This window comes from Oncorhynchus gorbuscha, linkage group LG22 (assembly GCF_021184085.1).
Source record: "Oncorhynchus gorbuscha isolate QuinsamMale2020 ecotype Even-year linkage group LG22, OgorEven_v1.0, whole genome shotgun sequence".
Taxonomy (NCBI): domain Eukaryota; kingdom Metazoa; phylum Chordata; class Actinopteri; order Salmoniformes; family Salmonidae; genus Oncorhynchus; species Oncorhynchus gorbuscha.
This window is the reverse complement of record NC_060194.1, coordinates 11,851,154-11,879,021: the sequence shown is the minus strand read 5'-3', so window position 1 is coordinate 11,879,021 and position 27,868 is coordinate 11,851,154. Positions and strand designations below refer to the sequence as shown.

At 42.6% G+C, this 27,868-nt stretch overlaps 1 protein-coding gene and 1 pseudogene across 1 annotated transcript in view; both read right to left on the bottom strand.

Annotated features, from left to right (window-relative positions):
• lrrcc1 (leucine rich repeat and coiled-coil centrosomal protein 1) overlaps positions 1–1,472 on the bottom strand; it is a 32,676-nt gene extending 31,204 nt beyond the window's left edge. Inside the window, exon 1 of the mRNA XM_046321633.1 lies at positions 1,344–1,472. The gene's annotated coding sequence lies outside the window, so the exon portion shown is untranslated. The remainder of the gene's footprint in view (positions 1–1,343) is intronic.
• Positions 1,473–1,911: 439 nt separating this feature from the next.
• The window catches only part of LOC124009538, a 36,607-nt pseudogene continuing 10,650 nt past the window's right edge, over positions 1,912–27,868 (bottom strand).

Here is a 27,868-nt window from a genome sequence, read left to right as displayed (position 1 = left end):
TGCTCGTTCTGTGCATGATCTCCTGCAAGACAGGAATATCAGTGTTCTGCCATGGCCAGTGAAGAGCCCGGATCTCAATTCCATTGAGCACGTCTGGGACCTGTTGGATTGGAGGGTGAGGGCTAGGGCCATTCACCCCAGAAATGTCCGGAAACTTGCAGCTGCCTTGGTAGAAGAGTGGAGTAACATCTCACAGCAAGAACTGTCAAATCTGGTGCAGTCCATGAGGAGGAGATGCAACATGATTCAACAATTGAATTCACTGACAGATGAAGGGACCCGTGGTTCGGGTCCCTGATGATCTTCTTGGTCTTCCTGCGACAGCTGGTGTTGTAGGTGTCCCGGAGGGCAGGCAGTGTGCACCCAATGGTGCAGTCGGCTGAGCATGCTACCCGCTGTAGCGCCTTGCGGTCAGGGGAGTTGCTGTACCAGGCTGGGATGGTTGAACAGTCGCTGTCGTGCATTCACCATGGTGTCCATGTGGTTTGACCATTTCAGCTCCTCTGAGATATGTACGTCGAGTTCCTTGGCGTGTTTGGCCATCTCCACAGCGACCAATACGACAAGTGACCAATACGACAAGTTATTTCTCCCTTGCTCATCAAAATAAATATTGCCTTCTTTTATTAAACAAGTTTTAAATAGCGCCAGCCAGCAGTGGCATAGTGCCTGGAGAAGTGGATATGCTATAATTTTGCCAAACATTTCCCAAATGGCCCATCCCGCAACGGAAAGATGCACTGCGTGAAAAATGAGAAACAGTAACACACTTTGAATTAACAATTATTATTATTTTTTTTTTAAACATGTCTTTCAGTCAGGCCAAATCAAACTGTACTGTGTAGTAGGCTAATAGTGGCCATTCTATTGAAACCGATAAAAGGCTGTCAACTTAGTCAGAAATTCACAAGTTTTCATTCTTAGTCACACAAAAATGTGATGTTTTAAAGCACCACATCTAGAGACCACTTTTAAGACATTTAGATTTGTCATAAGGTGAATGCACCAATTTGTAAGTCGCTCTGGATAAGAGCGTCTGCTAAATTACTTAAATGTAAATTTGAGTGTAGTTTCCCTTTAATTCAAGTGTGCAGGCACCAAGCACTGCTGATTGGTTAAGAGGTTTTTCTGTAGCACATGATGGCCACAGGTTTGACCAAATAATCATATCATTCTGCCAGATAAGCATACACTACTTTGTAACTAGTTAACATTTAATTAAGGTTTTTGGGAAAGCCTTGCCATCTACCAGAAGACGTCCAGCCTGTAATAGGATCGCTGTATTTTTCCTGTTCCTTAATTAGTTGAAACCTGGATGTTTTAATACATATGAGGCATCTTACCTTGCTTCGAAGTAGCCTATAGCCAAAATCATATTAGCGACCCATGGTAGTTGTTTCATCTTTAGATCGCCCCTATTTCTACATTTCCATCTTTGTCCATGAAACCATTCGCATTTAAGAACCCATTTTGGGACATTCACACGTTGCTGCGCCTAAAAACGTGGAAAAATAAAGCCTATCAACATTAAGCTAAACATTCTCTATTCAATCAGCTTTATTGATACACTGTATACCCTCCACAACACCACTGCCGGTCAGAATAAACTAGCTAGCTGGGAAGGGCTCATCATGACAACTAACTAAACATGTCTCCACGCTGTGTAACATTACACACGCCATCAATGTGGCCGGAAATTGGTTGATACTCCTTAATCCTCTTAAATTCCGTTTTGATCCCTCAAATTGGTGATGGGCAAAGTTAATCTCTGTCCTCCACAGTTTGGGGTGGATAAAGATGTGTGGGCTAACAGGCAGGGGCAGATAAAAAGAATGTAGTGTTATGCATGATAATACTTGCGCTCAGATGTTCACTCATTTCCCCATGGGAAAGTAAAACAAGACGCGAATATCAGAGTTAGCAATATCTTTTAATCCACCCCCCTCAGCATAGAATCACTGTTGTACATAAATTAAAAAAGGATTCTCTCAATTTCACAGGTTCATTTCTCTCTTAAAAACTTCCAGTTTGACCTCCCTCTCGTAATCAAACAAAAAAAAGCAGATTGTATTATACAAAAATGCAAACCAATTTTCACACAGTGAATTCTCTTACAAAGTCATAAAATGGTGTAATAATGGCTACATCCACATTGGAGGAAGATAATTCGAAACATTCCTTAATGGAGTATAATACATATAAAAACGTATTTTCTTGCTGAAATTAAAACTGTACCTTAATTTAAGAGATATTTTACAAGGGATTAATCATAAAATAAAACAGCCATTGAGTTTTTCCCAAAAGTTAGGAATTAAAATGTGAGCCCAAAACAGCAGTAAGAGTTCTGTGGTTTGGGGGAAGAGTTCATTGGTTGTGTGAAGGAGGGGTAGGCAGCAGTTTCACTCAGAAACAAATGAAAGCATGAGACTGACATGAACATCATTGCTATTCCCATAGAAACTAAATAATTGTTAATTCTACCTCACCTATAGGCTTTCAGAAAGGGACAGTTTACTCCAAAATCAAAGTTTGTTGCACGTTTTAGACCTCAAGTGGTTTAACATTTATTCAAGGTCACGTCCCAAAACATTACACACACACACACACAAACACACGGTTTGGGACATGACCTTGAATAAACGTTAAACCACTTGAGATATATATAAACTATATGCCTTAAACCCAGAATGAGTGGAAATGATGGGCACTGAATTATGTTCAGGTAACTAGACTATGTTCACCTTTGCCATTGATTTGGGGATTGAGGCTTATAGCTGGATCTTCACAATAGATGGCATGGAATGTGGCCTCAAGCCAACAGACCACTTTTGATATCTAAAATCATTAGACAAATTTGAAGTGAACTCTCTTGAAGGCTCACAGCTGGAGGGACTTAAGGGTAAGCACATTTTCATGACTATTCTGAAACAAATGAAAACCTGTGTGGATAAGTGTGACGCCAAGTTTGACAGTTTCCCTGTGGATGGACAACATGATGCGTCGCCTTGGGATGAGTTACATAGATCACTGTAAGACTGGGAAGTAAGTGATTTCACTCAATGACAGGAAGAAAGAAAAACAAACCCAACTAGTTGATTACATTTTCCCCAGTAGAAACACCTTGTTTGTGCTAAATATTACAAAACATGTGTCTCTGCCTGTCATGTGATTAGTGATGGTGGTGAAAAAATGAGTGTGCCAATTAAGATTGCTTTCAATTTGGTTAGGGTGCTTCCAAATGATCTCATACTGTTGGAAGGAATGGCCTAGAACTATTCCTTGAGAATATGAAGCATGCCTTTGACTAAATTAAAGGCTTACCCGGATGACCTCTTAAAAGAGAAAACCTCAACACATTTCTAATATTTCCACACAGTCACCCAGCACAGCGCACTTTACTTTGACAAAAAGATAGTGTACATTTTCTACAATACAACCTAACACACGCACACAAACATTTGTATTGTTGTTGTAAATTTTCATCATTAAATTGTGTCTTCTTTCGGAAGCATATTTCAGTAGAGAACTTATCTTTGTTTGAACACAAAAAGATTAAGTGAACACACATCAATGCGCACAGAAGTCCTTCAACTGGGAAAGGATAAAGTCTGTTGGCAACCAGTAGAGAAATAATATAAAACATTTAGCTGATTCTAAGTAGAGATCATTTAATATAAATGCTGAGCGAGTAGAATAAGAGGTGGCACATTAATAGTGCTTAGTATATTAATGTATGTATACATACTCATATGTATAAGTGAGTTGTTTACCTAAACAATAAAATATAGCAAAGAGTAGCCCAAGAGGCATGAAGTGTGGTTGAAAAAAAAAAAAAAAACACCCTATAACTGACCCTGGCCCTCAACACCCATCTACACTGATCGCGGACAGTTTTTTTTCTTCCTGAACCCAAATTATGAAACCCGATCGATCGTCACCGACATTCCGTGTATTCGTAACCGTTTGAGCACTGGGATCAACCTCTTTGCATTTCAGCGCAGCTTTTTTCTCCAATGGCTAACCATGACAATTGTTTACAAAAAGGCATAGAGCTCCTTAACGAGCATCAGCGATAAACAATTACCATGACAGAACATCAATAATAAAGTAATAATCCTAATAATAAAAAGCATGAGCTGGCGCACACCCAGAGAACATTATTTAGTGTAGAGGTTTTGACTAATGGTGAATAAACTGTAAGCTATAAAAACAAAGTCGCACACTCCATACGTTTTACCTCCCAGTAATTTATTGGGTAAAAAAAACATTAACGTTTCGAAAGGCACAGTGATGCCGAAACATTTGTTTTTTTTTAACCAAATATATTACTGTGAGTTATACATATGGATTGTGCAACTCTTTGTTTTTATAGCTTCCAATAATAATAATAACCAGAAAACAATATAGTGAAAAATTTCATTAAAAAGATCCAGACTTTGACTAGAGGCTTTTTGAGGGGCAACACACTCTGGCTGCTTGCTTTAAGCCTCACATGTGTGGGCCAAAGTCCTGGGTTTTGAATCCACTAAGATACCCTGAATATGTGTCTTGATACAGACTTGTTCTAAAATGAACTAATAGTACACGGTTAAAAACAAAAAAAGGGATAGGACTTTTTTTAAGCCTGTAGAATGACAGTTATTTAAGACACTTTCGCTACTCTAACGGTTGACATTGACGCACAAACCATTGAAAGGACTGTTTGGCAGACTACAGACACCTTTAACACACGTATTAAGAACAAGAGGAGCAAAAAAAATATGCATATTGAACCATTTTACTTTCCCTCCAATTACGGACTAGCGTTCAGGCAGGCCACACCCCCTTAAATTGCAATTTACGCAAGCAAAAAAACAAACAAGGGAACGCAACTTCATAGAAGTTAAGGAGAACCAGTGACAAGAATCCCAATGGGGAGGCCTTTTCAATGACCAGATAAGGAGCTCTGAGGAAGACGAAGAACAAAAACACCAATCACCCCATATGATTCAATTCACACTGGGAGGGGATTAAATCTCTCTCGCAACGTGGAAAATGTTCTTCCTGCAGTGTGAAAATTAATGTTGTGTTACACTCCCTGGAATTTGCATTTCCACGCTGCAAGTTCGATTGAATTCCAGGCCATCAAAGTACAAACAAGACATTTCTGCAGCAAGTCACACCACATCCCACGAGAAGCACATAGTATGTTCCCTTATAGAAAACATGAGAAAAGCTCATTATCAAAAAGATACATTTTGCAATCTTTAAAACAGAATGCTTTGGTTAATAAGATACTGCTTTTCAAGTATGAAACAGACATACGATGTATTCATAAAATGCACTAATAAAATCAGACTTCTCATGACAGGTTAAATACGGCATGTGGCTTGAAGTGACATGGTCTTGTTTGGCTCTGAGGGTTGACTGATCGTTGGTGGAACGTGTCCCCCCCCGCCCCGCATCTGGTCAAACACGTTTTACGATTCTGGGGGTGGCGTATTCCTGAACACTAGTGGTTACACCTTTATTACTGAACGCCAACAGAACGGTTACTACACTGACTAACCGTTAGTTAGCTGTCAAAGGCATCAGAAAGAAACAACATGTCATACCGGGATGGCAGGTAGTCTAGTGGTTAGAGCGTTGGGTCAGTAACCGAAAGGTTGATAAATCGAATCCCCGAGCTGACGAGGTAAAAAAAAATTGGGTCGTTTCGCCCCTGAACAAGGCAGTTAACCCACTGTTCCTAGGCAGTCTTTGTAAATAAGAATTTGTCCTTAACTGACTTGCCTTATAAAATACCAGGCTATAATGCATTATAAACAGACACATGATACTTATGACAGCTGACATAACTACGTCGTAAAACACCAAGACTTTTGATAGTTATGTAGTACATAAGACCAAAACAACCAGAGTTAGGATTCGATACTAAATTGGTTATGAAATTGAACGTTTACATTTCACAGCCTTAAAACCATCTTTGGGGGTAATTAAGGTCCCTGCAAGTTGCTTACCCTGGTAACGGGCACAAAAAAATAGAGGGGGAGAATTGAGAAATAATCCACCCTTCGATGCACTACGTGTCTTGGTATGTGATATCTACGTAGGAGGGATAGCCTTCTTTGAACAATTATCATCATCATCTGCTTTTTTTGACATATCTACTTTGAGTCTTTTTTTATAATCCCAGTAAAAAAAAACAAGAGAAATAAGTGTCATCAAATGGTTTCCAGGCGATGAAAGTCATAAAAAATAAAGAAAATGCTCATTCACAGAACAAAAAGAAAGAAAATTCATATCACGGCAGATACTGCTCATCCTCTAAATAAAACAAGTATGTGTGTGCATGCTTTAGAACAAAGGCTCTGAGTGTGTGTGTGTGTCGCAGTGTATATGGTCTAGGAGCAGGAATGGACCACACCATTCTTCTGCAGATCAGAGCCCCCAGGTCCTGGTTCAGAACACAGGCTAAGCGATGACGCCCTAGTGGTCAGTGACAGCATAGCTCCGCCCACACCGCCATCCTGAACTAGACCGCTGGAGCCATTCGACACCTCACTAGAAACGAGGAGAAAGACGGAGAGAGACAAAACAAGAGAGGCTTAAAGATCACACAGTTGAAGTCGGAAGTTTACATACAGTGAATTCACTCCAAAGTAAGTGTATCACAATTCGAGTGAGTCAGATGTTTACATACACTAAGTTGACTGTCCCTTTGAACAGCTTGGAAAATTCCAGAAAATTATGTCATGGCTTTAGAAGTTTCTGATAGGCTAATTGACACAATTTGAGTCAATTGGAGGTATACCGGTGGATGTAATATATAATAATATATGCTATTTAGCAGACGCTTTTATCCAAAGCGACTTACAGTCATGTGTGCATACATTCTACGTATGGGTGGTCCCGGGGATCGAACCCACTACCCTGGCGTTACAAGCGCCATGCTCTACCAACTGAGCTACAGAAGGACCACTTCAAGGCCTACCTTCAAACTCAGTGCCTCCTTGCTTGACATCATGGGAAAATCTAAAGAAATCAGCCAAGACCTCAGAAATAAAATGGTCTGGTTCATCCTTGGGAGCAATTTCCAAATGCCCGAAGGTACCACATTCAGCTCAAAGAATAGTACTGTGGCGTACAGCAGGTCAGCCACCGGGGGGAGACTCATCGAGGCCTAGTGACAAACTTAGTATACATCACGAGGTGATGGCTCCATCTGCTGGACATGCAAGGTCTTGACGGGCTCTCCGGCCAGGACTAATTGGGGCTGATTGGGATCTGGTGAGTAATCAAAGGCTGATTGCTCACCAGCTGTGCAAGGCCCATAAAGCTACCAGAAGGGCAGCACACAAGGGAGAGCAGGGGAAGAAAGGACTCCCGTATAGTTGGGGACAGTTGCAAAGGTATGAGGAGGGAGTTAAGTTTGTGGCCGACAGGATACAGCAAGAGCGGCGAGGGTCTCATGGAGACCTATCCTTATCTTTATTTATTATTTAAACACCCTTGAAACCGAGCTAATCATACTCTGATCTGTGTAAACGTCTTGACCAAACCCCCTGGTCTGCCACAAGTACGCAAGTATAAACACCATGGGACCACGCAGCTGTCATACCGCTCAGGAAGAAGACGCCTTCTGTCTCCGAGATGAAAGGACTTTGGTGCAAAAAATGCAAATCAATCCCAGAATAACAGCAAAGGACCTTGTGAAGATGCTGGAGGAAACAGGTTCAAAAGTATCTATAGCCACAGTAAAACAAGTCCTATAATCGACATAACCTGAAAGGCCGCTCAGCAAGGAAGAAGCCACTGCTCCAAAACCGCCATAAAAAAGCAAGACTACGGTTTGCAACTGCACATGGGGACAAAGATGGTACTTTTTGGATAAATGTCCTCTGGTCTCGTGAAAAAAATCAAACTGTTTGGAGGAAAAAGGGTGATGCTTGCAAACTGAAGAACACCATCCTAACCGTGAAGCATTATGTTGTGGAGGTGCTTTGCTGCAGGAGGGACTGGTGCACTTCACAAAATAGATGGCATCATGAGGAAAATTATGTGGATATATTGAAGCAACATCAAGACATCAGTCAGGAAGTTAAAGGTTGGGCGCAAATGGGTCTTCCAAATGGACAATGACCCCAGCATACTTCCAAAGTTGTGGCAAAATGGCTTAAGGACAACAAAGTCAAGGTATTGGAGTGGCAATCAAAGCCCTGACCTCAATCATATAGAAAATTTGTGGGCAGAACTGAAAAAGCGTGTGTGAGCAAGGAGGCCTACAAACCTGACTCAGTTACACCAGCTCTGTCAGGAGGAATGGGCCAAAATTCACCCAACTTATTGTGGGAAGCTTGTGGAAGGCTACCTGACACGTTTGACCCAAGTTAAACATTTTAAAGGCAGTGCTACCGAATACTACTTGAGTGTATGTAAACTTATGACCCACTGGGAATATGATTAAAGAAATAAAAGCTGAAGTAAATTATTCTAACATTTCACATTCTTAAAATAAAGTGGTGACTCCTAACTGACAGGGAAGTTTTACTATTATTAAATGTATTTGGCTAAGGTGTATGTAAACTTCTGACATGATATTATCCTTCAGCATGTCATGTCTTTATACATGTGTGTTTACTATTGAGTTGTGTGTCTCCACTCACCCCAGGGCCATAGCAATCTCCTCCAGCTGGGCCTTGTGGTCCTGCTGACCATTCTCTGCAGTCTTCGTCTTGTACAGGACCTCATGAGCCACCTGGCTGTCCTGTAGAGACCACATCAACTCACATGTCATGGAGCGGGTGTCTGTACACATGTGTCGTGAATGTAATGTTTTTTAAATTCTATAACTGCCTTAATGTTGCTGGACCTCAGGAAGAATAGCTGCTGCCTTGGCAGTAGCTAATGGGGATCCATAATAAAATACAGACACATTAACACAAACCAGCTATAATACCAGACGACAACATCAATGGAGCTGGAGGAGATGGCTGCCATTTCACGATCCCCTAACCAATTGTCCTATTGTGTATGTTTTTTTACGTTATTTGTAACTTGTTTGTCACCGTGTCTAATGACTGAAAATAGCTTCTCGATATCGATTTCTCACCCAGTACTGGAGGAATAATTTTTCTTTAACAAGTCTGATGAGAAGAATTTACTTCAGACCCCGACAAGGCCTTCATTCGCAGGAGAAAGAGACATCGGGGACAAAGGTCTGGGTGCCTTGTAAGGATCCGATGACGAGCGGGTAATCTCCCTTTACCATTACTCCTATTAGCCAACGTACAATCAATGGGAAATAAACTAAAATCACGTATATCCTACCAACGGGACATTAAAAACAGTAATATCTTATGTTGTTTCACCGAGTCGTGGCTGAACGACGACATACAGCTGGCGGGTTAAGCTTTTTCAGCAGGATAGAACAGCAGCCTTTGGTAAGACAACGGGTGGCGGTCTATGTATATTTGCAAACAGCTGGTGCACAAAATCAAAAGAAGTCTAAGTTTTGCTTGCATGAAGTAGAGCATCTCATGATAGTATAGTATATGCCATTTAGCAGACGCTTTTATCCAAAGCGACTTACAGTCATGTGTGCATACATTGTACGTATGGGTGGTCCCGGGGATCGAAACCACTACCCTGGCGTTACAAGCGTCATGCTCTACCAACTGAGCTACAGAAGGACCACACTATGATAAGCTGTAGACCACACTATTTGCCCAGAGAGTTTATCTATATTCTTCGTAGCTGTCTATTTACCACCACAAACCGATGCTGGCACTAAGACCGCACACGATGGGCTGTATACAGCCATAGGCAAACAGGAAAATGCTCATCCAGAGGCAGCGCTCCTAGTGGCCGGAGACTTTAATGCAGGGAAACTTAAATCAGTTTTACCGAATTTCTATCAGCATGTTAATTGTGCAACCAGAGGGAAAAACTTTACTCCACACACTGACCTGCACAAAGCTCTCCCTCACCCACCATTTGGCAAATCTGACCATAATTCTATCCTCCAGACTCCTGCTTACAAGCAAAATATAAAGCAGGAAGCACCAGTGACTCGGTCGATAAAAAAGTGGTCAGATGAAGCAGATGCTAAGCTACAGGACTGTTTTGCTAGCACAGACTGGAACATGTTCTGGGATTCTTCCAATGGAATTGAGGAGTACACCACATCTGTCACTGGCTTCATCAATAAGTGCATCGATGACGTCGTCCCCACAGCTACCCTACGTACATACCCCAAGCAGAAGCCATAGATTACAGGTATCATACACACTTAGCTTACAGCAAGCGGTACTGGAGCGCCAAGTCTAGGTCCAAAAGGCTTCTACCAGCCAGAAGACTCCTGAACAGCTAATCAAAGGGCTACCTAGAGCCCTCTTTTACACTGCTGCTACTCTGTTGATTATATATGCATAGTCACTAACTATTATCCATGTACATATTACCTCAACTAACCGGTGCCCCTGCACATTGACTCTGTACCAGTACCTCCTGTATATAGCCCCGCTATTGTTATTTTACTGCTGCTGTTTAATTATATTTATATTTTTTACTTCACACTTATTTTTCTTAACTTCTTAAAGCATTGTTGGTTAAGGGCTTGTAAGTAATGTAATACTTGTTGTATTTGGCACATGTGACAAATAAAATTTGATTTGATATGGCTAGCAATAACTCTATAGGGCGTTGGGAGGCAGGGCAGAATGATTTCACATTGTAATACAGACAACCTACTATTCTCCCATCAATCCATCCCCCTCTCCCTCACCATGTCCATCTCGTGGGTCCTCTTGCCGATCTCCCTCTCCACCTGGTGGAGTTCCATGCTAAGCTGTTCGCTGGACACTGGGGCAGCGCTGCCAGAACCCCCCGCTGGACCAGGCCACTTCCCCCCCTGCTGGCCCTGGTTCTGACCTGGCTGGGAGAGCTGGTGGAAGAGGAGGAGGGAGTCCAGGGTTAGGTCAGTTTTTCCACCCTACAATTAAACCCATTCTCTACCAATACTTACAATCTCGGATGCCCCACACCCCCAAAAAATGCTAGGTTTTTGTCTCAATTTCAAAGCAAAAAGTTGATGTTGCCCGTCCTGGATTCTGGTTGAGGGTGTCTACACATGAGTATTACAAGTGTTTGTCCCCTCTCTCTGTGTGAATACACACCTCCATGCTGTGGATCTGAGACTGTTGGTTGATCTGCTGGTTGACCTGTTGGAGCTCAGTCTTCAGCTGCTCTCTGTCCTGAGTTGGCATAGGCAGCCTGAGAAAGAAGAGAACCGTCAGAATTACTGATAAATGTGAATTAATAGCTGAGGAGGTGAGAGGTGTGTTCAGCCGTACCTTTCACTGAAGTGTCCCTGAGAGGAGACGACAGTTTGGTGGGAGGGGTAGGAGGCTCCGCCCCAGCCTCCGTGGTTCTCATAGGAGTACTCCGCTGTTGGCGGGACAATGACGCGTTAACCACCGATCATGTCTTAGATACTTTGTTCAACTATTCATTGAGACATGCAAAGAAAAACGTTTTGCAACTGAAATCGAAATGAAGTGTTCCTTAAAGGGGTAGTTCACCCAAATCACAAAATGAAATGTGTTTACTTACCCTGTAAGCAGTATATGGACATGGTATGACTGCAATCAATGCTTTGGTTTAGGTAACCTGGCACAAATCCCATTAAAGTCATTGGACCGATATTAGCACTTTTTGAGCATCATGTTCAAATCATTTTATATGAGACTTAAATGAGCTTCACAAACAATTTGAGACTTTAGAATGATTTGGACATGTGAGAATGCTAAAATGTTAGCATTTGGAACAATGCCAGGTAAATAAAACCAAAGATTGGATTGCGGTCATATCTTGGCCATAGACCGCTTACAGGGTAAGGAAACCAATGTGTCATATTGTAATTTGGGTGAACTATCCCTTTAAGTCCAGGCAGTCTCTCGCTGTTTCCTTCTTTTTGGTGCCTAATGAATATGACTGTGATAAGGTGACGACAGTGAATGGTCAAAGTAAAGTTACAAGTGCCAAGTGTGAGTAACCTTACCAGCTATGGCCATGTGCTTGGGGTTGGGTCCCTGGGTGGAGCCCAAGGCCTGCATGGGGCCTGTCGTCTGGTAGCCTGTCTTGGAGGTGCGTGAGATGGCCCCGAAGCGTGACACAGTGGGCTGGGGGCCGAAAGGGATGATGGGGTCGTCGTCCTTCACCTCTGTCCCCCGCCTGACCTGGGCCTCCATGGAGGGCTCCCCCCGCCTACCTTTACCGTCCACATTCTAGATAGAGAGGGGGGGGCGGGCATTTAGAACAGTCATTTAGCAGGCCCCTTATTTAGTCAGTAACAGTAGCAGGCCCTTCATTTAACAATAATTTAACAGTCATTCTGCAAAGAGACGCGGGAGAGAGAGAAATGAACAAAAAGACTGGGTTGAGAAAGACAGAGAGTAGGGGCACATTTTAGAATTGTAGACATTGATCAGACGCACTCATCCAGAGTGAAATACAATAATAAAACAAAATGGAGAGGGAAAGATGGGGCGAAGAGAGGAAAATGAGAGTGAAAGGCCGAGGGGCAATTAACAATTGAACCATTTAACAGATGCTCTCAAACAAAGCCAATAGGAGAGATGGTGAAGTAAGAAGATGAAAAAAAAAGGGAGGAAGGAAGACACTAGGTAAAAATAGAGCTCATGTAGCTTGTTCTAATCCTCCTCATCAAGCACAACACTGCTCCTGTGACATCTGAACCAGTAACACGTTCAGACACATACCTGTCTCACTAAGACCCACCGGCACTATTCCAACTGTCACTCACCATCATCTCCATGGCCCCGGGCGCCATGACATCTTTGGGCTTTGAGTCCTTGGTGCCGATGTAGGAGCCGATGGTGTCACAGGACCAGGGAGAGTACTGGCCCGCGTAGTCGGGCTCCCTGCACTTCCCAAAGGCTTTGGAGCTCTCCTCCCCGTACTGTGGAGACAGGCAGACGTGTTAGTAACTTACTTGTATATCCATGCTAACTAGGAAACAGTATTTAAACATGCTAAAACATAGGCATTTTAGAAATTTGTATATAGAGCGGAATAATATAAAATATGGAATTTTGCTGAAACAGGGTCATGGCAAGATAAGATTGTCATAGCTAAAACAGCACCAGAAGCTCTGTTTTGAAACTGTTATAAATAGACAATGTCATGACATTAAAACTACCAGTGGGGAGCTTTGAAGGCCAACACTAGTCACTCAACAGTTTGTTTCTGGACCAGGCAGAACTGACTTGTGTGTGTGTTGACCCTGAGTGACATTCGGTGTGTATGTGTGTGTGGGGGGGTCCTCACTTCTGGGGGGTAGTCGCTGGGGAAGGTGTGGGGGAGGGTGGGCGAGGGAGCGATGACCTTCCTCTCCTCCAGCTGGGCCATCAGCTCCTTACGGCGGTGGTGCAAGTAGTCTAGGCTGGGCTGGGAGGAGCGCCCGTACGGCTCCTAACAAACCACAGGACAACATTTCTAATGATTAGTTACAAATAAATATAGTGTACACCAATGGTGCAGGTCGTCCAGACTGGGCTGGGAAGAGTGGCCATACTGCTCCAAGTTAACTCACCTCGGGACACAGTTCATGAGATAACTATTCAATATTAAATACATCTGACTTCTGGCCAACTTCTAACGACACAAATGTATAACTCAAGGGAGATGCAGCTCATATCTTATGAGTCATAAGACAACTGCATTGTAGTCCGTGTGCATGTTCACCAATGGTCACCAACCTGGAGAGTTACAGGGGTGCTAGCTTTTTTCTGAGCCCAGTGGCAACGCAGCCAGATTCAACTTCATCAAGACTTTGGACTGGTTGAATAAGGTTTTACTACTGGTCCAGTCCAAAAAGCCAATCTACCTTGTAACTCTCTGGGACCAGGGTTGCTGACCACTGTGGAGGAACCAAACTCACTCTGACGTAGGACCTCAAGGGTTGGGGCTGGGCCCCCGGTGGGTAGAATCCTTCTGGGGGATACCTCTCCCTGGCAGCCTGTTCCTGGTGGTAAGGGGGCCCTTCCAGGGGTGCGGGGCTCATCCGGACCATGTCGTCCCTCTGCGAGGGGTAGGGCTGGGGCGGAGGAGGGGGCCGGGGTAAGGGCCGTGACGGCCCCGGGTGTCATAGTGGGATGGGGGAGGGTAGGAAAAGGGAGGGCCCGAGTGGGGGGCCGGGTAAGGGCGATCGGGTGGGCCGTAGTCAGGATAGGGGTCCTGGTAGGAGAGTCCGGCGGGCTCGTTGGGGGAGGGGGTTGCGGATGTAGCGCTGGGGGGTATACTGGGGGGGCTGCTGGTAGGGGTAACCTGTGGGGCGAGGGGGAAATGACATTTTCTTCATATTGGTCTTTCAACAAAAGCATTGAAATAAGTAAAAGTAAAAACATGAAACTAAATCAGATGTTTCAACAGCACAAAACAAGCTTTTAGCAGCCTCACCTTGGGGATACTGCGAGGGGTCGTACTGCGAGGAGGAGGGCGGGGGGCGAGAGTCAGAGTAGTACATCTCAGGTAGCTGCTGCGGGTACATCTGAGGCCCCCGGGGCACCACACCACTGGGCATCTGCTTGGGCATGGACATGTGGTCTCCTGGCCCCCTGGAGTAGCCCATGGCATGGGGTGGCTGGGGGTACCCTTGTTTGGGCCCAGAGTCCAGACTGAGGGTAGAAAAACAGTGAGTTCTGGATACAATAAATACATAAATCAATCAAGTTTTCGCATTAATGTAAAAAATAATTTTAAAAAGTGTTTATTTAAACAAAACAATATAGCTAAAACACACATTTTCTTCTGTTACAAACTAGATTAACATAATTATATCTATTTGAAGGTTGGCTGAAAGGCGGTGTTTCCCACTCACGAGTCAGGGGGCGATCCCGGGGAGCTGTTGCTCCCACCGTCCATCTTGGGCTTGCGCAACAGGTCGTAGGTCACAAGGTCGGTGCCACGGGCGATGAGCTGGGGCATGGGGGGTACAGCTGAGCCGTTGGTGAGGGGCGAGGGTTTCCGGGTCACCCCCACGTCCAAAGAGAGTCCATCGTCCGACAGCAGGCCAGATGAGCCAGGGAGGCGAGCTACCAAACGCTTGTTCATTTTACGGTACCTACGAACAGAAAATACAGTTATACTTCTGGCCTTGGTGGCTTGCTATAAACACAAAATACAGTTTTAATTTTACAGTAGCTATAAAACAGAAAAGTCATCCTACCGTAGATTCAAAAATAAAAAATCTACACCAAGGGGAAGAGGTTTTAAAACAGTGCCATTCTAAGTGATAACTATCAAACTCAGAGGTTATCAGAGCAAAATATGTTTAGGTCTATTGATTTAAATGGGAAAGAGGGCGCTATTCCATTTCAATCAAAAGGATGGTGGTAGTTAGATGTTTATATTTCTGAAAGGGACTTACTTCTCCAGCTCCTCCTGAGAGTGGGCGAAGGTACAGCTGGCTCCTCGAGGACAGCCTCCTTTCTGCTTCATGTCCCGACACATGTAAGTCTTGTACTTGCTGTGCTGGGGGGGCTGAAGAGAGAGACATTTTAGAGTAACCACATTTCCAGCTACAGTTTTTAATCGACAGCTGTGATGGAAAGTTGCAGTATAATTTTATACATGCAGACATAATTTGTTTGTTCAACCTGGTGGGATCTTCTTGTGTCTGTAAAATTAATTGTGTGAGAAATGGCGTCGGAAATGCATTTCATGTAGACTAGCCTTCACGCACAGTCTACCTGCACTGTAACTGTGAGCTGTTGGCTAGAGAGCACGTGGCAAGACCAGAGTGGGCACATTTAATATTTAACACAACAGCTTCTGGACATAACTGTCCATAGAGTTGAAAATGCGATGGAAACACGTTGCACTTTAGATTTTTTTTCAGTACATGAAAACTTTGAAGTGAAATGGTACATTATGTGCTTTATTTTCTTTACGCAAATTTTAGATAATTTTCCTGAAAAAAATCTGTCACAAATTCTGCCTTCAGAAAGTATAAATACCCCTCGACTTATTCCACATTTTGTGTTACAGCCCGAATTCAAAACGGATTCAAATGATATTATTTGCAGTTTTACTTGAAAACAGGACGTATGTTTTGGAATATTTTTTATTCTGTACAGGCTTCCTTCTCACTCTCAATTAGGTTAGTATTGTGGAGTAACTGCAATGTTGTTGATCCATCCTCAGTTCTCTCCTATCACAGTCATTAAACTGTTTTAAAGTCACCATTGGCCTCATGGTGAAATCCCTGAGCGGTTACCTTCCTCTCGGGCAACTGAATTAGGAAGGACTCCTGTATCTTTGTCATGACTGGGTGTATTGATACACCATCCAAAGTTATATTAATAACTTCACCATGCTCAAAGGAATATTCAATATCTGCTTTTAAAAAAATAAGACCAATAGGTGCATTGGAAAGCCCGTGTTTGAAATTCTCTGCACTACAGGATAGAAGATTCTCCCAGAAAGCCAATATTGTACAAACTATGAAAATTTGAAATAATTTTGATATCTTATCTTTAAAGTAGATAAGAGCGTTATAAATGACTTAAATGTAAATGTAAATAAACACCTATGCCATATTAAATCCCTTTTTTTTTTTTACCAAAGTCCGTTTTGCCACATTATTTGAAACATGACAGGGCAATCAATAGTACAATTGGAAAGTACATTACATTTTGGAATGTTGCACCTAAAAAGCAACATTTATATTACTATATTCAGAAAGTATTCAGAAAGTAGTCACAACCCTTGGCTTGTAATCGTTAAGGACTGGGGAGTGTTAAGATTGTTTTTTAAATCCTAGAGGAAAACCTGGTTCAGTCAGTCTGCTTTCCACCAGACACTGGGAGATGAATTCCCCTTTCAGCAGGACAATAACCTAAAACACAAGGCCAAATCTACCCTGGAGTTGCATACCAAGAAGACAGTGAATGTCCCGAGTGGCCGAGTAACAGTTTTGTCTTAAATCTACTTGGAAATGTATTGCAAGACCTGAAAATGTTTGTCTAGCAATGATCAACAACCAATTTGACAGCACTCAAATCAAGTTGTTTTTCAAATCCGTTCTGGAATACTGACTGTCCAAACAACAAATCGTATGTGTGTTCAGACAGCAGTCATTTGCTGACATGGCTATGCTAGTTGTCATAGTAACGACAGGCGTGCGCACAGTGGTGTTAGTCCTATCACTCAGATGTTCAAAATCTGTAAAAACAACATGTGGAATAAATCAAGGTGTATGAATACTTTGTGAAGGCAATGTATATATCCTTTTCTCTCTGACATGTTGCGACCCACTTTGGGTCGTGACCAATAAAGGCTGCTGTAGAGTGAAAGGCGTAGCGGGGAAAGGCATGTGAGCTACAGTACCTGTTGTGGGTCGGCTCCCTTTTTGCTGTGGTTCTGGATGAAATCTACCAGGCCGTGGACTACAGTCTTCACCGCCACCAGACCTTTCTCCAGCTGCTCCCACGTGGGAGGGGGGGCGTCTAGAGACCCAGAGGACGGAGGGAGATAAGAGTCAATATTTGGCCTGAAGGAGTATAACACAGCATTACAATAGTGAGGCTGATAACTTAGATATCTTGGTCAGTTAGGTCAATGATAAACAATAACTCTTAATATAATTTATAGGCACTGTGTTCAAAGTGCTTAACAGCCCCAAAAATAAAAATATTCACACCCCTGAACTTTTTCCACATTATACAGCCTTATTCTAAAATGTATTAAATAACCCCCCTTCAATCTTCAAACAATACCCCATAATGACAAAGCAAAAACAAGTTAACATTTTTGCAAATGTATTAAATATAAAAAACTTAAATGTCACATTTACATAAGTACTCAGACCCTTTACTCAGTACTTTGTTGAAGCACCTTTGGTTGCGATTACAGCCTCGGTTCTTCTTGGGTTTGACGCAACAAGCTTTGCCACCTGTATTTGGAGATTTTCTCCCATTCCTCTCTGCAGATCCTCTCAATCTCTGTCAGGCTGGATGGGGAGCGTCACTGCACAGCTATTTTCAGGTCTCTCCAGAGAGGTTAGATCGGGTTCAAGTCCGGGCTCTGGCTGGGCCACTCAAGGACATTCAGAAACTTTTCCCAAAGACACTCCTGCATTGTCTTGGCTGTGTGCTTAGGGTCATTGTCCTGTTGGAAGGTGAAACTTCACCCCCAGTCGGAGGTCCTGGAGCAGGTTTTCATCAAGGATCTCTGTACATTGCTCCTTTCACCTTGATCCTGATTAGTTTCCCAGTCTCTGAAAAACATCCCCACAGCTTGATGCTGCCACCACCATGCTTCACTGTAGGGATGATACCAGGTTTCCTCCAGACGTGAAGCTTGGCATTCAGGCCAAAGAGTTCAATCTTGGTTTCATCAGACCAGAGAATTTAGTTTCTCATGGTCTGAGAGTCTTCAGGTGCCTTTTGGCAAACTCCAAGTGGACCGTCATGTGCCTTTCACTGAGGAGTGGCTTCTGTCTGGCCACTCTACCATAAAGGCCTGATTGGTAGAACACTGCAGAGATGCAAGTCACTGTGATCTTGGGGACCTTTCAATGCTGTAGAATTCTTTTGTTACCCTTCCCCAGATCTGTGCCTCAACACAATCCTGTCTCGGAGCGCTACGGACAATTCCGTAAACCTCATGGCTTGGTTTTTGCTCTGACATGCACTGCCAACTGTGGGACCTTATATAGACAGGTGTGTGCCTTTCCAAATCATGTCCAATCAATTGAATTTACCACAGGTGGATTCCAATCAAGATGTAGAAACATTAAAGAATGATCAATGGAAACAAGATGCACCTGAGCTCAATTTCAAGTCTCATAGGAAAGGGTCTGAATACTTATGTCAATAAGGTATCCGTTTTTAATTTGTAATATATTTGCAAAGAGTTCTAAAAACCTGTTTTAACTTTGTGGGGTATTGTGTGTAGATTACTGAGGGAAAAAAAATATTTAATACATTTTAGAATAAGGCTGTAACCTAACATAATGTGGAAAAAGAAAAGCGTCTGAATACTTTCCAAACTAACTGTATATACACTATATATATAAAAATGTGTGGACTTCAAATTAGTGGATTCAGCTATCAGTCACATCAGTTGGTGACAGGTGTATAAAATTGAGCACACAGTTATGCAATCTCCACAGACAAACATTGGCAGTAGAATGGCCTTACTGAAGAGCTCAGTGACTTTCAACGTGGCACCGTCAAATTTTCCAGATTACTTTAAGACATGAAGGTCAGTCAATGGACTGTAATTTATCTTTGCTTATTTGACTTGTTCTTGCCATAATATGGACTTGGTATTTTACTTGTCTTCTGTATGCCACCCCTACCTTGTCACAAAACAACCGATAGGTTCAAATGCATTAAGGAATAAAATTCCACAAATTAACTTTAACAAGGCACACCTGTTAATTTAAATGCATTCCAGGTGACTACCTCATGAAGCTGGTTGGGAGAATGCCGGGAGAATGCCACGAGTGTGCAAAGCTGTCATCAAGGCAAAGGGTGGCTACATGGAAGAATCTCAAATATAAAATGTATCTTGATTTGTTTAACACTTTTTTGGTTACTACATGATTCCATGTGTTATTTCATAGTTTTGATGTTTTTATTATTCTACAATGTAGAAAAAATTGTACCAAAAAAAAGAAAAACCCTGGAATGAGTAAGTATGTCTAAACTTTTGACTGGTACTGTACGTTATTAATATTTAATTCAGTGATTTAAATTATGACCCCAGCCTATTTCAGCAGGCTATTGGGAAACACAAACACTTCTTACTGCGGAATTGCCTCAACTCATGAATAAATTGGTCTTAATTTGAACTAAGCAAGCTGCTAAATCGTTCAGTTTACAGCTTGCCTACATCTTGTCTAGGCTACTGTCAACTATCTGAAATTAGATGTAGGCATATCAGGGGCTATAGACTAAATGCTTTTATCTAAGCAAACTATATCTAAATGTAATTACAATAATAAAAACATATTTTATTCTGTAGCCTACACCCATTTTAATGAAAAGTCAATCTTGCCAATGGGCCATATATAAGGGTTTGTAGTCTTAACATCTGGCACATAATAACAGCAAAATTGCCAGAGAATAGACTAATATCAGTTTTTTTTATGTTCATCCAAGTGTTTCTTGCTCAGAGATTGAGATCCTCTGTCCAGCTTTCATCACTCAAACTCCTGTCGGATTTATCTAGTTATGCACATGCGCAGACGATTGATTTACATTTATAAACCTGGTTCGAGCCCTGAATGCCGATTAGCTGAAAGCCGTGGTATACTTTTTACTGTTCTATTTACAGTGGTAACCAGTTTATAATAGCAGTAAGGCAGCCCGGGGGTATGTGGTATATGGCCAATATATCATGGCTAACGACTGTATCCAGGCACTCCGCCTTTGCATTATGCTTAAGAATAGCCCTTAGTCGTGGTGTATTGGCCATATGCCATAGCCCTTGTGCCTTATGACGTAATATAGGAATTTGAATGTGGCAAGTGAAAAAGATCGTTCTTTTTCCTTGGAAAACACACACACACATATATATATATACACATATATATATACATATATATATATGGCGAGTTTTATATCAATGGATGCCGATTAACTCGTTTGACTACTATGATCAAGTAATGTCATAGCTTGCAATATTTATTATTTTGAAGGAAAATTTGGTTTTCCTCTAACGTGAGAATACTTAACTGGCTTGATAAAGTTATGGGAAAAAGGTGAATGGCAAATGATCTCTTAATCCAAAAACAACAAAAAAATTGGGCTACTTTTCAGGCCTCCTGGGAAGGGTTTGACTGGTCATTGAGCTAGATTTTTTTTTAGCTTGACCTGGCAACCCTGCATGCATATACATTCTTATGGTACATCTTCCCAGTATCATTCATGGTTTTACTAACTCATGGTAAAACAGTGTCCTGTAGGCCTAGATAATAACCATATACACCCCCTTGCCTATTACTGCCACTCACATACATAAATATACACACACACACACACACACACACACATATATACACATATATAAGCCAGGGCCTAAAATGAACACTCGCCACCTGCGGGTCGATTTTGGCATTGGCAGGTGAGATGTCTATTTCACCAGGCACATCAACGTGTGGTCTGGGCTCCACAGTGCGAGCATTTCACTCGCATTTGTGAATGAAAATAGTCAAGTATGATCACATTTACAGGATAATGAAAACAGCTACAGTTACATTTAAAGTATTTCTGCAGTTTCGATTCATAGCTGGTAAATTAATCGCACAAAGTCAAAGAACTACGAATCCTATATAGCCTATTCTACATCATGCTGCAACACTTTCTGGCTGGTTAAGAGCTGAGTGAAAGACTCATTCTTTAGAAGCGGTGCGCACAGGCATAAAAGTTGGTCTAATTTACTTGAAACTAAAGTCTACTGATGTAATTTTGGCAACAACAAAAAAAATCTGGTGAAAGATACGAGTGGTTGGTAGATTTTAAATCTACCCGTCACAGGCGCTTGTAGACCAAAAAGTTAATTTTATGCCCTGATAAGACCTGGGTTCTATCAGGTGGGGCCCCTCTCTATGAGTACTAGCCTAGTGAAAGAAATAAGAAAGCTGCCTGAAAAAAAGGGTAACACACACACAAGTATGACAATACGGCTTGTGTTTACATAGCCACTCTAAGAACCCAAACTAAGAACCCAAATCTGATTCTTTCCATATCCGTTCTCCATTTTTTTTTTCTGACTGTCCACACTCAGAATTACTTGTGACCCATATCAGATTTGCACACTCACACTGATGTATCCTCTGAAAGTAGTACACCGATGCAATGGTCATTTCATGTCACTTCTCTTTTTCAAACATTTGGGGTGGTTGTCATGGTAACAGCAGGTCATGTGCAACCACTAAAAAAAAACACTTCAGAGCAAAATGATCTTATCTGAGCATGTAGTGTTGGGGAATAATCAGAATTGGTTGGTAACATAGGTAAGATGTTTTATATTCATGATATGCTTATGAGTTATTTCTCATAAGAATGTATTTTGTTGTACGATAGTGGTGGCCATTGGCAGTTATCTGTTCTCTGTCAAGACTAAGTTGCATGGGCCGCAGAGAGGGGAGTGGTCAAGGTGTCATGTGTAAACATATCTTTTGCTCGACTGTGTCTGTGTGCCAGTCACTCCCTACTTTTCCCATCTGGGAGAGGAGGATGGCAGTGTCTGGAATCATTCTATGCTCCCCGTGAGCTTGTCCAGGATTGATTGTATTTAGAATTGGTTGTATCTAAATGACAATTTGATATATGCCTGTTGATATGGAGGATTGGTTTATGTTTCTGGGTTTGAGTAAGGAGACAAAGCTGAACGATTTATTATGTCTATGCTGTCTGACAATGTGTGTTCTTTGCTATTAAAGGATCTCAGTTGCAATGTAGTGGGGCTCTCAGAGAATTCATTGATAGACACTGAATTGATCTGAGTGTCACAGGGTTGTGATAGAGCTCATATAATTAAAGATGGACTTTGATAACTAACTCTGACTTGTGTGTGGTTTGCGCTCATGATTTGGTAAATAGAGGAAATTTCCACGACAGTAGACAGAGGTCGCAAATGGTGGATCGGGTTTGTATCAGGATTGAGATCCAGAGACGCAGGTGGTATAAAAATCGGGAGTCAAAAATACGAGATTCCACGTGGTTGTTAAACAAAAGGAAAAATACCAGATAGGTATCAGACAGCCAAATTATTTTCCCAATTATTTGCATGTACTTCACTCCCCCTCTTAAAACATAGGCTACAGCTTAAAGGGCTCTAAAAACAAAAGCTCCTCAATGAAACGGTACTTAACCATGATTAGAATGACAGATAGTCAAAATCCATAGGTGAGATGAGTCATAAAGGGCCAATGAGTTATGCTCATTTGAATCAGTCGGATAACATCACAACTTATTCTCCCTGACCACAGCCACATGCAGCTCAAACAAACCCAACCTGTTCTACACTGATTGATTGATTCTTTACCACTTAACTATTGGAAAGCACTGGGCTGTATTTAAATCCAGAAAGTTCAAGAAAACTCCCTCCCCTATGCACTTGTTCCCTGCCCTTCGAGAATTTGATGGGACCGAAAAGGGCAATGCAATAATTTGGCTAAGTTCCTGGTAATGCTTTCAGGTATTTAGTCCCATCAGTCCCATAATGGGGACAACACAAAAACAGGAGTGAGTTAGAGAACAATATTGAATGCGTAAAGGCAGCCCTGGTGTGTCTGTGGTTCGAATACAATCTTCAGTTGCATGCATCATTGTCAAGCTTTGGCCCAGAGCGGGGTGTGTGATGTGCATGGGAGCCAGCGTGTGTGTGCCTCTCACCGGGGCTCGGGTCGATGTTGGCCAGGAGCTCCAGGTGTGGTCGGAGGCGGTTAAGGTTGGCAGGGTCGCCTGTCCTCTGCAGGGCGATGGTCAACTCCTGAACGCTCTGGGCAAATGAAGCCGGCGTCTGCAACTGGAGGGGACACGGGATATTAATGAAAATTCTAATCAGCATTTGAGTGCCTGCACCTGGATATGATCATTCCTGCTATCCTGAATCCTATCAGCATTGTTTGCAATAACATGTTTTCTATTGTGAAGGATTGACCCACAGACAGAGCGCTGCTCCTTTAGTGGAAGTTTATGGTTATTTTGTGGTTTCATGTGTGCACATAGACAGTTATATAGACAAATACACAAACTGATAAGTAGATGTTCACATGAGTGAAAGTGGGATTTTTGTGAATATGCATAACTGACACACAGCTCGTTGATAATGGAATGTACGACGAACAGTACCAGTCAAAAGTTTGGGCACAAACTTTGGACACAGATTCTTCAAATAGACACACTTAACAGCTTTGCACACTCTTGGCATTCTCTCAACCAGCTTCACCTGGAATGCTTTTCTAACACTCTTGAAGGAGTTCACACATATGCTGAGCACTTGTTGGCTGCTTTTCCTTCACTGTGTGGGTCCAACTCATCCCAAATCATCTCAATTGGGTTGAGGTCGGGGGATTGTGGAGGCCAGGTCATCTGATGCAGCACTCCATCCCTCTCCTTGGTCAAATAGCCCTTACACAGCCTGGAGGTGTGTTTTGGGTTATTGTCCTGTTGAAAAACAAATGATAGTCCCACTAAGCACAAACCATATGGGATGGCGTATCGCTGCAGAATACTGTGGTAGCCAGCTGGTGAAGCAAAGCACCCCCACACCTCTTCCTCCATGCTTCACGGTGGGAACCACAGGACAGATTTCCACCGGTCTAATGTCCATTGATCGTGTTTCTTGCATGTCTTCTTATTGGTGTGGTTTCTTTGCATAAATCTGATAATGAAAGCCTGACTTACACAGTCTCCTCAGAACAGTTGATGTTGAGATAATAATAATAATAATATATGCCATTTAGCAGACGCTTTTATCCAAAGCGACTTACAGTCATGTGTGCATACATTCTACGTATGGGTGGTCCCGGGGATCGAACCCACTACCCTGGCGTTACAAGCGCCATGCTCTACCAACTGAGCTACTTTTTACTTGACCGCATTTATTTGGGCTGCAATTTCTGAGGCTGGTAACTAATGAACTTATCCTCTGCAGCAGAGGTAACTCTGGGTCTTCCTTTCCTGTGGCGGTCCTCATGAGGTCCAGTTTCGTCAAAGCTCTTGATGGTTTTAGCGACTGCACTTCAAGAAACTTTAAAAGTTGTACATTTTCCAGATTGACTAACCATGTCTTAAAGTAATGGACTGTCATTTCTATTTGATTATTTGAGCTGTTCTTGCCATAATATGGACTTGGTCTTTTAGCCCTATTTGGTATCTTCTGTATACCAACCCTACCTTGTCACAACACAACTGATTGGCTCAAATGCATTATGAATGAAAAAAATTCCACAAGTTAACTTTTACAAAGGCACACCTGTTAATTTAAATGCATTCCAATTCCAGGTGACTACCTCATGAAGCTGGTTGAGAGAATGCTAAGAGTGTGCAAAGCTGTCTTTGAAGAATCTTAAATATAAAATAGATTTAGATTTGTTTAACACTTTCGGTTAATACATGATTCCATATGTGTTATTTCATAGTTTAAGACCACAATTATTCTTCAATTTAAAAAATGTAAAAATAAAAACCCTGGAATTAATAGGCGTGTCCAAACTTGACTGGTACTGTACATGACAGCTACTTCTAAGACTAGTAACAGACCTAAACAGACGCAGACACCTTGTCGAAGACACACAAGTACCTTGTCGATGATGGACTGCATGTGGGACTTGTGAGACTGGTCCCCGTAGAGCAGGGAGGACCACTGGTCAGGGGCGATGCGGAGGCCGCCCTCCATGGCGATCTGGACAATCTGGGAGTCGTGTTCGCGCCGCAGTGCCTCGTATGTCCGGAACTCCTCCTTCAGCTGCATCAGCGACGAGTCCTCGTCCCGCTTGGTCACCTAGACAACCAGGAGAGAGGGCATTAGGTTAGAGTTTCCTGAAAACATTGGGTCAGGATCTACTGATTGGTTATAGATGTTTTAGAAAATCTTAGGGAGGTCATAGACCAAAACATGTTTGTGAATCATGTGGCCTATGCTGGGTCATATTAATTGGAGCACACTCTAGCGAATGTTCCAAAAACACTACACAACAGAAAACAGTGTTTGTTATTGGAGAATGTTAGCTAGTACCTCTCCATTTTACTCTGGTTTGTACCAAATGAACAAGAATCAGCTCTTAGAACAGTGTGTGTGTGTGTTGGTAGAGTCAGACCTACCTTAAAGCAGGAGGCCCTGTAAAGGAGCTGCACCACGTGGCCTATGCTGGTTTTGGAGGCCTGGGGGAAGCGTGGCTCCAGCCGCTGGACCACGAACAGCACCAGGACCTTCCTGGACAGGGCCGAGCCGTCCTCCAGAGCCAGCAGCACCAGCTTCAGAGCCTCCTCCTGCATGGCTGGGAGGGAGAACGCATACAAGTGGGTTTAGACCACAAGCACACCCACAGCATTTAAGACATTTGTGCAAGTTTGACAACACAAACATTTACAGTAGTAAATGTCATTGCATAAGACAGCGTTTCTCTAACCTATCCTTGGGGACCCCCAGATGTTTCACAAATTTGCTTTTGTCCTGAACTAGCAGTGATTCAACTGGTCAAGAGCTTGAGGAATAGCTCTGGACGATCTGGGAGTTTGCAACGGAATAGATCAACTGGAAAATGGAATGGCTGGGGGTCTCCGGGGATAGGTTAGAGAAACTCTGGTATAGTCAAGGCGGGTGTGTGTAAACTTGATCTCATCCTACCTGGACCCAAGAACTGGCAGCCCCTGGCCCGGACGGCGGCCCACAAATTGGACGACAATTGCTGGGGGTTTTGGTGCTGCAGGATGAGCTCTGTGACTGTGCGCTCCCCCAGAGACCTTGCTGCCCTCATGGCACGTACCCGGCCCTCCTCCTCCACCAGCTGACAGTGGACCAGGGTCACCAGCTTCCTCTGCATGGGTCGACTGAGCATACTCAGGGTCGTGCTGCTCAGACCCACCCCTGGTGAGAGACAAAGGGAAGGAGGTTGGGGATGGAGAGAGACACACCATCAAATGGTTTTTAATTAAAATAATATACAGTTGAAGTCAGAAGATTAGCCAAATATATTTAAACTCAGTTTCACGATTCCTGACAGTTAATCCTAGTAACAATTACCTGTTTTAGGTCAGTTAGGATCACCACTTTATACTAAAAATGTTAAATGTCAGATTAATAATAGAGAGAATTATTTATTTCAGCCTTGATTTCTTTCATCACATTCCCAGTGGGTCATAAGTTTACATACACTCAAGTAGTATTCTGTAGCACTGCCTTTAAAATGTTTAACTTGGGTCAAATGTTTTGGGTAGTCTTCCACAATAAGTTGTGTGAATTTTGGCCCATTCCTCCTGACAGAGCTGGTGTAACTGAGTCAGGTTTGTAGGCCTCCTTGCTCGCACACGCTTTTTCAGTTCTGTCAAAAAATGTTCTATGTGATTGAGGTCAGGTCCTTATGCCATTTTGCCACAACTTTGGAAGTATGCTTGGGGTCACTGTCCATTTGGAAGAACCATTTGTGACCAAGCTTTAACTTCCTGTCTGATGTCTTGAGATGTTGCTTCAATATATCCACATAATTTTCCTCCTCATGATGCCATCTATTTTGTGAAGTGCACCAGTCCCTCCTGCAGCAAAGCACCCCTACAACCCGATGCTGCGACCCCCATGTTTCATGGTTGGGATGGTGTTCTACAGCTTGCAAGTATCCCCCTTTTTCCTCCAAACACAACGATGATCATTATGGCCAAAGAGTAGGAAGAGTCTTGGTGGTTCCAAACATCTTCCATTTAAGAATGATTGGAGGCCACTGTGATCTTGCGGACCTTCAATGCTGCAGAAATGTCTGGCACCCTTCCCAAGATCTGTGACTCGACAGTCCTGTCTCGGAGCCCTACAGAAAATTCCTTTGACCTCACGGCTTGGTTTTTTCTCTGACATTCACCATCAACTGTGGGACCTTATATAGACAGGTGTGTGCCTTTCCAAATCATGTCCAATCAATTGAATTTACCACAGTTAGCACATGTCCAATCAAGTTGAAGAAACATCAAGGATGATCCATGGAAACCGGATGCACCGGAGCTCAATTTTAAGACTCATATTAAAGAGTCATATTAAAGAATACTTACGTCAATACATTTAAATAAATATGCAATAATGTAAAAAAAAAATGTTTTTGCATTGTCACTATTGGATAATGTTAGATTGATGAGGGGAG